Genomic DNA, 10,110 nt, shown 5'->3' with positions numbered 1-10,110 from the left:
GTCAGGCCCTCAGGGTCCGTGGCCTCCTCCACGAAGTTGGCTGCCCGCAACGCGATGTCGAACAGCTCCCGGCTAAACTCCTTTGCCCGCCAGCGTCTGCCCGCTGCTCTCACTGCTGGTGCTGCTTCTGCTCCCGTAGAGTTGCGGCTCGTTGCCGCCGGCCTTTCCCCCACCTCGAAGCGGATGTACCGGTGGTCGCTGAATGAGTAAGTTCCCAGCATCCTCCATTGCCTGTCGGGGTCCCCGACGAGGTCCTGCCTGCTGATGGAAGTACTGGCGAAGGCGACGTCCACAATGCTCGGGCGAGCGACGCCGTTCCCGAGGAAGGTGGCTTCCCTCCCCAGGTTCAGGACATCGAGCCCGAGACCCTCCGCCAGCTGTAGCAGTTCCTCGCCCTTCGCGTTGGTCCTGCTGCTGCCCCAGGCGCTATGCCAGGCGTTGAAGTCGCCGGCAAGCAACACTCGGGGGCGTCCTGAGGCGAGCACCTCAATGCGTTGCAGCATCTCAACAAACTGGGGAACCCCGATGCTTGGCGACGCGTAACACGCTATGATCGTGACGCCTGCCACGTCCGCCGCCACGATGCCGGGAAAACTCGAGCTCCAGATCCGCTGAACCGGGTGGGAGTATCCGCTCGCGACAATGGCCACCAGCCTGTCGCGGTCCACCACCCAGTTTGCGTTCCCGTCCGGAACCGAACTCAGCTCGCACACCACCATAACGTCCACCCGCTCCGTCCGCATTGTGTGGAGAGCCAGGTCCTGCGCACTCCGACTCCTGTTGGTGTTAACCTGCAGGACCTGGAGGTGGCTCCCCACAGACATGCTTAGCGGCGGGGGGAAAGGTTAGCTCCCCTGCAGCCGTGCGCTGCAATTCGATGTGGTCCTCCACACCGAATGCAGCTAACCGCACTGCTGCAGCTGGCCGCCCGATGGCCAGGAGCTCCGCATCTGATGCAGCAGTTGCTGCGATCGGGCCCGACGCAGTCCGCTGCCATGTGGCCCCTTTCCAGGCACCGGAAGCAACGGCGCTTTGCCGCCTCCAGCCTGGGGGCCTCCTCCAGCCGACACGAGGAGTAGTCTATAATAAGGCGATCTTTTTGGAGCAGGGCTTCCGCTTCCACTCGCGGTAGCCGCACGCGGGCCCGCTTTGTGGCATCTGCCCGCTCCCAGATGCGAAGCGAGGCCACCGCTGGCTCCTTGGCGAGTGCCGCCTTCAACGCCTCCCTGATCGTCTCCTCCTCCGTGAGGTTGTCGACGTTTTTCAGAACAACCTCCGCCATCTCCGTCAGGACCCTGGCGGATCCCAGCTCTCCCAGCGTGGACTGAATGCGGCTGCACAGCGCCGCCGAGTCCATGTCCCGTGCCAGCTCCATCCGAAGGTTCCCCTTCGGTGTCCGCTTGCCGATACGGATGCAGTGCTGGACATCCTCCAGGGCCGGGCTCGTCCGGATGGGTCGGTACATCTCGGCGAAGGAGACCCCCGGTGCTGGAACCACCAGAATGGCGTCTGGTCGTCGCCTTTTCGTCCGCCGGTTTGCCTGTGCGGGGCGTTGGCTCTTGGTTGCTGGTTGCGGCCGCTGCCGCTGCTGAGGTGCAGCTGAAGGCTGGGCCTTTTGCCGCTTCCCCACAACCTGCCAACCACCTACCAGGGCGTCACGGTAGGATTGCTGCTGCTGCCGCCTGGTTTCCGATGCCGGAAAGTCGTACGGCTGTTGCAGGGGCTGGGACCGCTGCCCGTGCCCGCTCCTCGCCCTCATCTGCTTCTCTTCCTCCTGGATCTCACGGCGCAGCTGCTCCTGCAGTTCCAGCATGCGATGCTGGGCAGGACCCTGCGACTGGCGTGCCTCGGCTCTCTCCCTCTGCTGAGAGCGCCTGAGTGTCCTTTTGCTGGGCTGCAACTTGGAAGAGGCTTGGTTTCCCAAGCGCACGCCAGTCGCTGAATTCTCCAGCTGCACAACGGTTCGCACCCCCGTGCGATATATATCGAGCTCCGCACGGAGCCTCGAATTCTCCTCCTGGCTCTTTCGGTAAAGAGCGGTAAGCTCCTCGAGCTTTTCCAACACCCGCTCGTACTGCCGCGCATGTCTGTCCGACACTTCTGCCGTCGGGAAGCTGGTCGGCTCCGATGCGGCTGGTGCCAGCATCTCAGGAGACATAGACCTCCTCGGCGACGGCGTCGGGGCGGGGGCGGTACGCTTCCGCGCTCCCTCGTCCGGCTCTTCCAACGGTGTTCTCGGGGCTGGCTTGGGTGCCCCCTGAGAGCTCCGTAGTGACGACATCGTCCCTGGCGACAATTCCAGGGGTGTCACCACTACGCGCGGAGAAAGTCTCCTTTTCTTTGTCTTGATGATTTCGGGGACCACCTCCACCGAATCATCGCTCTCTACTCCCGACATTATGCTGCTGCACGGTTCGTCGCTTTGTCCAGCGTTAAAGTCACTGGACACGTGCGCCTGGCCGGTATGCAGCCCGCATTTGATTATAGCACGCTTGTTTGTGCGGAGCTTTTGGTTTGTGTCTCCGGAGAAACTTCCGCTAGTGCCCCATAGAGGGCGCTGGTGGCACTAGGGGGAATTCTCCCAGGACAACAACCGGGATGACCGATGGTGTGCCCACTGTCCAGACGTCAAACCACGGCACGTCACCCTACGCACGCACTCACCGACACAGCCAAGCCCTTACGTGCTAAGTTCACGTGCCCTTAGCACGTGATATCTGCTTGCTGGTCAACGCACTTTTCCGCACTGTTTTTCACTGAATGTTTCTTCCCTCGTTAGGGGGTAATGTTTTATCACTGTTCCGCTCCTGTCCGTAACAAAATACGCTGCACAGCGGCTGCGGGCTCCCCTTCAACCGCACCGAAAGGGAGCGCTACGCTCGCACGCACTAACGGAACCACACACGCACCCTTCGTGGCCACACGCACCGGTGCACGACGCAATGTTTGTGTGCCAAAATCGACGTTTTCCCACTGTTTTTCACCAAAACTTCACGGTGTTTGCGCAAAATATGTGTTTGTACACTACTCTAAAAAATTTGCACCACCACTTTGTAAGTTTTTTAAACGAAAAACACTATATCATAAGGAGCTCACGGAAAGCGTCCGCTTGCTTCCTTTGACAGCTCGCCTCTGCAAGCTCCACTTCTTGTGGTGCCCTTCCGTCAATTCCTTTAAGTTTCAACTTTGCAACCATACTTCCCCCGGAACCCGATTTTGGTTTCCCGGAAGCTACTGAGAGCACCGAATGTAGTAGCGTCTCCCAATTGCTGATTGGCATCGTTTACGGTTAGAACTAGGGCGGTATCTAATCGCCTTCGATCCTCTAACTTTCGTTCTTGATTAATGAAAGCATCCATGGCAAACGCTTTCGCTTCAGTTGGTCCTACGACGGTCTACGAATTTCACCTCTCGCGCCGTAATACCAATGCCCCCAACTACTTCTGTTAATCATTACCTCTGGGTCTATACAAAACCAACCAAAAGACTCAGACCGAGGTCATGTTCCATTATTCCATGCAAGATTATTCTCGGCCAACGCCAACCCTGGGCGGGTGTGGACGCTTTTGTACTAGCCTGCTTGAAGCACTCTAATTTGTTCAAGGTAAATGGGAGCTGCCCGGGCACCACGCACCGGCTCGGGACGTGCCCGACCGATCACGAGGTTGACGCCCAGGCACACCATTGTGAGTCGCAGCCGCGAGCTCGCGCACGAACGTATCCGGCGTGTGCCGGGCGCCCGCGGCGGTCGCGTGTCTGGACGGGGAATCAACTTCGAACGTTTTAACCGCAACAACTTTAATATACGCTAGTGGAGCTGGAATTACCGCGGCTGCTGGCACCAGACTTGCCCTCCACTTGATCCTTATTGAAGGATTTATGCTCAATTCATTCCAATTATGGACCATCGTTAGAGAGGTCCATATTGTTATTTCTCGTCACTACCTCCCCGTGCCGGGATTGGGTAATTTACGCGCCTGCTGCCTTCCTTGGATGTGGTAGCCATTTCTCAGGCTCCCTCTCCGGAATCGAACCCTGATTCCCCGTTACCCGTCGCAACCATGGTAGTCCTCTACACTACCATCAATAGTTGATAGGGCAGACATTTGCAAGATCTGTCGTCGGTCAAGCGACCATACGATCGGCATCCTTATCCAGACTTCAACTCAAGCCGCCCGGAGGCGATTGGTTTTACTAATAAGTGCACCAGTTCCACCGCCCGCAAGCGGACAGCGGTCCCGGCATGTTGCATGTATTAGCTCTGGCTTTTCCACAGTTATCCAAGTAACTGATGGGTGGATGATCTTGTGAATTATGGCTGTTGTACTGAGCCTTATGCGGTTTCACATTCATTTATGTTTGTACTTAGACATGCATGGCTTAACCTTTGAGACAAGCGTATATTACTGGTAGGATCAACCAGAATTCGTCTTCGTCAATTGCTTGTTCGATATTTTTTGTCTACCAGGGCACCAGTCCCCGCAGACTCTCTTTCTACGTTCATCAGGTGACACAATCTTTGTTGTGACCACTCTCATTGACCTGCGGCAGTACACCGACTCCACAGCGCCAATAACCACACGAGCAAAGGTTGTTCAGGAGGATGTCAGATTATCGATGTACATCGTACACCAACATTTGACGTACCGAGGCATTACACCCCGCACGCCCCCAACAGGACCTATCAAGGCTCGCATACGACCTGCGACTTACTGCGGCTCCCTGAAGGTCCCCGTAGGACGACCATCACCAGTTAAGGTGTAGTTGACTTGTCAGGGCACGGTAGTCCCCACAAGTCCCCGATTATTCGTGGATATCGTCCTACGATTGTTTCTGACTCCTTTTGCTCCCCGCAGGTCCCCGTAGGACGACCATCACCAGTTAAGGTGTAGTTGACTTGTCAGGGCACGGTAGTCCCCACAAGTCCCCGATTATTCGTGGATATCGTCCTACGAGTTTTTGTGACCCTTGGGTTCCCGGCAGGTCCCCGTAGGACAACCATCACCAGTTAAGGTGTAGTTGACTTGTCAGGGCACGGTGGTCCCCACAAGTCCCCGATTATTCGGAGATATTGTCCTACGAGTTTTTGTGACCCTTTTGTTCCCCGCAGGTCCCCGTAGGACGACCATCACCAGTTAAGGTGTAGTTGACTTGTCAGGGCACGGTAGTCCCCACAAGTCCCCGATTATTCGTGGATATCGTCCTACGAGTTTTTGTGACCCTTGGGTTCCCGAACTTTGCTACGATGGTTCTGCCTCCAGAGGAGACTTATGAACACTTCGTATCATTTCTTACACCGAACCATGGGATCGCGAGATTGCTCCCGGATCCCTAATCACCTTACATTTTCGTTTCGTTTCCGTACACTACGATGAGCTAATTCAATTTGTTTGTTCGTCTGGCGAACGTTTTATTGCGGAATTACCGCGGTACTTCCAGCCGGGTATGGCTGCCGTACGACCTACAGGATAGATCATCGAACCACTTTTCGTGCATATTGTCCGTCGAGGGTATCACCTCGATACCCCCAACAGACCTTTGGACACTTCCTCACTACTCCTTGGAGCAGCAATCAGGGAACCATATAGTAGGAACAGCCGAATATGGAACTCTTTTCGTACTTTGGACACCTCCTATAACTTGTATGGCGACTTCGGGGACCTTCATTTCGTTCTCAGTTGGTACCCCTATTTCGGTCTTTGGACACCTCGTCTTACCCGTATAACTCACTTTAGGTCCACTTATTTGCCTGATATCTCATCGTGAACCCGTTTTTCGTACACCGTACACACCTAGGAACACCACATATGCGTTTCCCTTTCGATCGTGAAGTTTTCAAATTTTTCGATTTTTGGTCCTAGAAATTCATGAACGGTGGGAGACCAAAATTTTTCATAAAAAAAAAATTTTCACCGTTTGACCATAAAAACCTTCTTTTCGTACATACCCCATCATTTCTTCACGTTTTAGGCCATTTCTGAAATTTTCGCTTCGATAGTGTGTCCCCTATAATACAAAATGAACATTTTGCATCTCCCACAAGTGGCCATTTTTTTCCGCCACTGAAGAACACGACCTCGGGAACTCGGACCTAGGACGTGGCCATGTAAGTCATAGGCCACCCCAACTTTTGCAAAATACTGTTTCTTTTCACTTTTCATGATCTAAGGCGCGTTCCGACGGCGTTTTGAACAAATTTATGAGAAAAAAAATTTTGACCCTCGGACCAAAATTTTTTCGTTCGGGGCCCCATGGCCTATGGCCAGTATGGGAACTCGGGATGCCGATATGACAAAATTTGTCAAAAAATCACTAAAAAGTCGCTATGGCCCATTATTTAGAGCTTGTTGAGACCTTTCTAAAACACCTTGGTTGACCCCTGTCCGATAAGTAGTTTTCGAGATATTCGAGAAAATGTGATTTTTTGGGACTTAGAAAATTTTTGACCCGTACCCTAAGAAAAAGTGATTTTTTCATAGGACAATTTTTTCTTCGCAAATACTGTTTGGTTTCACTTTTCATTATTAGAAACGCGTTCCGAAGCCATTTTCATCAAAATCTCGTGAAAAAAAAATTTAACCCCCGGACCAAAAGTTGGCCGTTCGGTGCCCTATGGCCTATGGCCAGTATGGGAACCAAGGATGCCGATATGCGAAAAAGTGTCAAAAAATCACTTGAAAGTCGCTATGGCTCATTAAATAGAGCTTGTAAAGACCTTTCTAAAACACCTTGGTTGACCCCTGTCCGATACGTAGTTTTCGAGATATTCGAGAATAAGTGATTTTTTGGGACTTAGAAAATTTTTGACCCGTACCCTAAGAAAAAGTGATTTTTTCATAGGACAATTTTTTCTTCGCAAATACTGTTTGGTTTCACTTTTCATTATTAGAAACGCGTTCCGAAGCCATTTTCATCAAAATCTCGTGAAAAAAAATTTCACCCCCGGACCAAAAGTTGGCCGTTCGGTGCCCTATGGCCTATGGCCAGTATGGGAACCAAGGATGCCGATATGCGAAAAAGTGTCAAAAAATCACTTGAAAGTCGCTATGGCTCATTAAATAGAGCTTGTAAAGACCTTTCTAAAACACCTTGGTTGACCCCTGTCCGATACGTAGTTTTCGAGATATTCGAGAATAAGTGATTTTTTGGGACTTAGAAAATTTTTGACCCGTACCCTAAGAAAAAGTGATTTTTTCATAGGACAATTTTTTCTTCGCAAATACTGTTTGGTTTCACTTTTCATTATTAGAAACGCGTTCCGAAGCCATTTTCATCAAAATCTCGTGAAAAAAAATTTCACCCCCGGACCAGAAGTTGGCCGTTCGGTGCCCTATGACCTATGGCCAGTATGGGAACCAAGGATGCCGATATGCGAAAAAGTGTCAAAAAATCACTTGAAAGTCGCTATGGCTCATTAAATAGAGCTTGTAAAGACCTTTCTAAAACACCTTGGTTGACCCCTGTCCGATAAGTAGTTTTCGAGATATTCGAGAAAATGTGATTTTTTGGGACTTAGAAAATTTTTGACCCGTACCCTAAGAAAAAGTGATTTTTTCATAGGACAATTTTTTCTTCGCAAATACTGTTTGGTTTCACTTTTCATTATTAGAAACGCGTTCCGAAGCCATTTTCATCAAAATCTCGTGAAAAAAAAATTTCACCCCCGGACCAAAAGTTGGCCGTTCGGTGCCCTATGGCCTATGGCCAGTATGGGAACCAAGGATGCCGATATGCGAAAAAGTGTCAAAAAATCACTTGAAAGTCGCTATGGCTCATTAAATAGAGCTTGTAAAGACCTTTCTAAAACACCTTGGTTGACCTCTGTCCGATAAGTAGTTTTCGAGATATTCGAGAATAAGTGATTTTTTGGGACTTAGAAAATTTTTGACCCGTACCCTAAGAAAAAGTGATTTTTTCATAGGACAATTTTTTCTTCGCAAATACTGTTTGGTTTCACTTTTCATTATTAGAAACGCGTTCCGAAGCCATTTTCATCAAAATCTCGTGAAAAAAAAATTTCACCCCCGGACCAAAAGTTGGCCGTTCGGTGCCCTATGGCCTATGGCCAGTATGGGAACCAAGGATGCCGATATGCGAAAAAGTGTCAAAAAATCACTTGAAAGTCGCTATGGCTCATTAAATAGAGCTTGTAAAGACCTTTCTAAAACACCTTGGTTGACCCCTGTCCGATACGTAGTTTTCGAGATATTCGAGAATAAGTGATTTTTTGGGACTTAGAAAATTTTTGACCCGTACCCTAAGAAAAAGTGATTTTTTCATAGGACAATTTTTTCTTCGCAAATACTGTTTGGTTTCACTTTTCATTATTAGAAACGCGTTCCGAAGCCATTTTCATCAAAATCTCGTGAAAAAAAAATTTCACCCCCGGACCAAAAGTTGGCCGTTCGGTGCCCTATGGCCTATGGCCAGTATGGGAACCAAGGATGCCGATATGCGAAAAAGTGTCAAAAAATCACTTGAAAGTCGCTATGGCTCATTAAATAGAGCTTGTAAAGACCTTTCTAAAACACCTTGGTTGACCCCTGTCCGATAAGTAGTTTTCGAGATATTCGAGAATAAGTGATTTTTTGGGACTTAGAAAATTTTTGACCCGTACCCTAAGAAAAAGTGATTTTTTCATAGGACAATTTTTTCTTCGCAAATACTGTTTGGTTTCACTTTTCATTATTAGAAACGCGTTCCGAAGCCATTTTCATCAAAATCTCGTGAAAAAAAAATTTCACCCCCGGACCAAAAGTTGGCCGTTCGGTGCCCTATGGCCTATGGCCAGTATGGGAACCAAGGATGCCGATATGCGAAAAAGTGTCAAAAAATCACTTGAAAGTCGCTATGGCTCATTAAATAGAGCTTGTAAAGACCTTTCTAAAACACCTTGGTTGACCCCTGTCCGATAAGTAGTTTTCGAGATATTCGAGAATAAGTGATTTTTTGGGACTTAGAAAATTTTTGACCCGTACCCTAAGAAAAAGTGATTTTTTCATAGGACAATTTTTTCTTCGCAAATACTGTTTGGTTTCACTTTTCATTATTAGAAACGCGTTCCGAAGCCATTTTCATCAAAATCTCGTGAAAAAAAAATTTCACCCCCGGACCAAAAGTTGGCCGTTCGGTGCCCTATGGCCTATGGCCAGTATGGGAACCAAGGATGCCGATATGCGAAAAAGTGTCAAAAAATCACTTGAAAGTCGCTATGGCCCATTATTTAGAGCTTGTTGAGACCTTTCTAAAACACCTTGGTTGACCCCTGTCCGACACGTAGTTTTCGAGATATTCGAGAATAAGTGATTTTTTGGGACTTAGAAAATTTTCGACCATGACATATATGAAAAGTGAATTTTTCATAGGACCAAAAAGTTTGTCCAAATAGGGTTTTGGTTCACTTTTTATGGTCAGATAAGTGATCCGATGCTATTTTCATGATCATTAGAGGGATTTCACGCTGTGACCAAAAATTTTCATACTTCATACTTGTCCCCGTGCCGTACATGGGAGGACCGGGGGAACATGTCTTCGTAAGTCGTGATGTTCAGTGACGGATTTCTGGGACTTAGAAAAAAAATGTGCTCTCAGGCACATTATATGTTTCATACACACATGATTTTCATTCTTCATACTTGTCCCCGTGCCGTACATGGGAGGACCCGGGGAACATGTCTTCGTAAGTCGTGATGTTCAGTGACGGATTTCTGGGACTTAGAAAAAAAATGTGCTCTCAGGCACATTATATGTTTCATACACACATGATTTTCATTCTTCATACTAGTCCCCGTGCCGTATATGGGAGGACCGGGGGAACATGTCTTCGTAAGTCGTGATGTTCAGTGACGGATTTCTGGGACTTAGAAAAAAAATGTGCTCTCAGGCACATTATATGTTCCATACACACATTATTTTCATTCTTCATACTTGTCCCGGTGCCGTATATGGGAGGACCGGGGGAACATGTCTTCGTAAGTCGTGATGTTCAGTGACGGATTTCTGGGACTTAGAAAAAAAATGTGCTCTCAGGCACATTATATGTTCCATACACACATTATTTTCATTCTTCATACTTGTCCCGGTGCCGTATATGGGAGGACCGGGGGAACA

This window comes from Anopheles stephensi, unplaced genomic scaffold, assembly GCF_013141755.1.
Source record: "Anopheles stephensi strain Indian unplaced genomic scaffold, UCI_ANSTEP_V1.0 ucontig255, whole genome shotgun sequence".
In the NCBI taxonomy this organism is placed as follows: domain Eukaryota; kingdom Metazoa; phylum Arthropoda; class Insecta; order Diptera; family Culicidae; genus Anopheles; species Anopheles stephensi.
Note: the sequence above shows the minus strand (reverse complement) of the source record.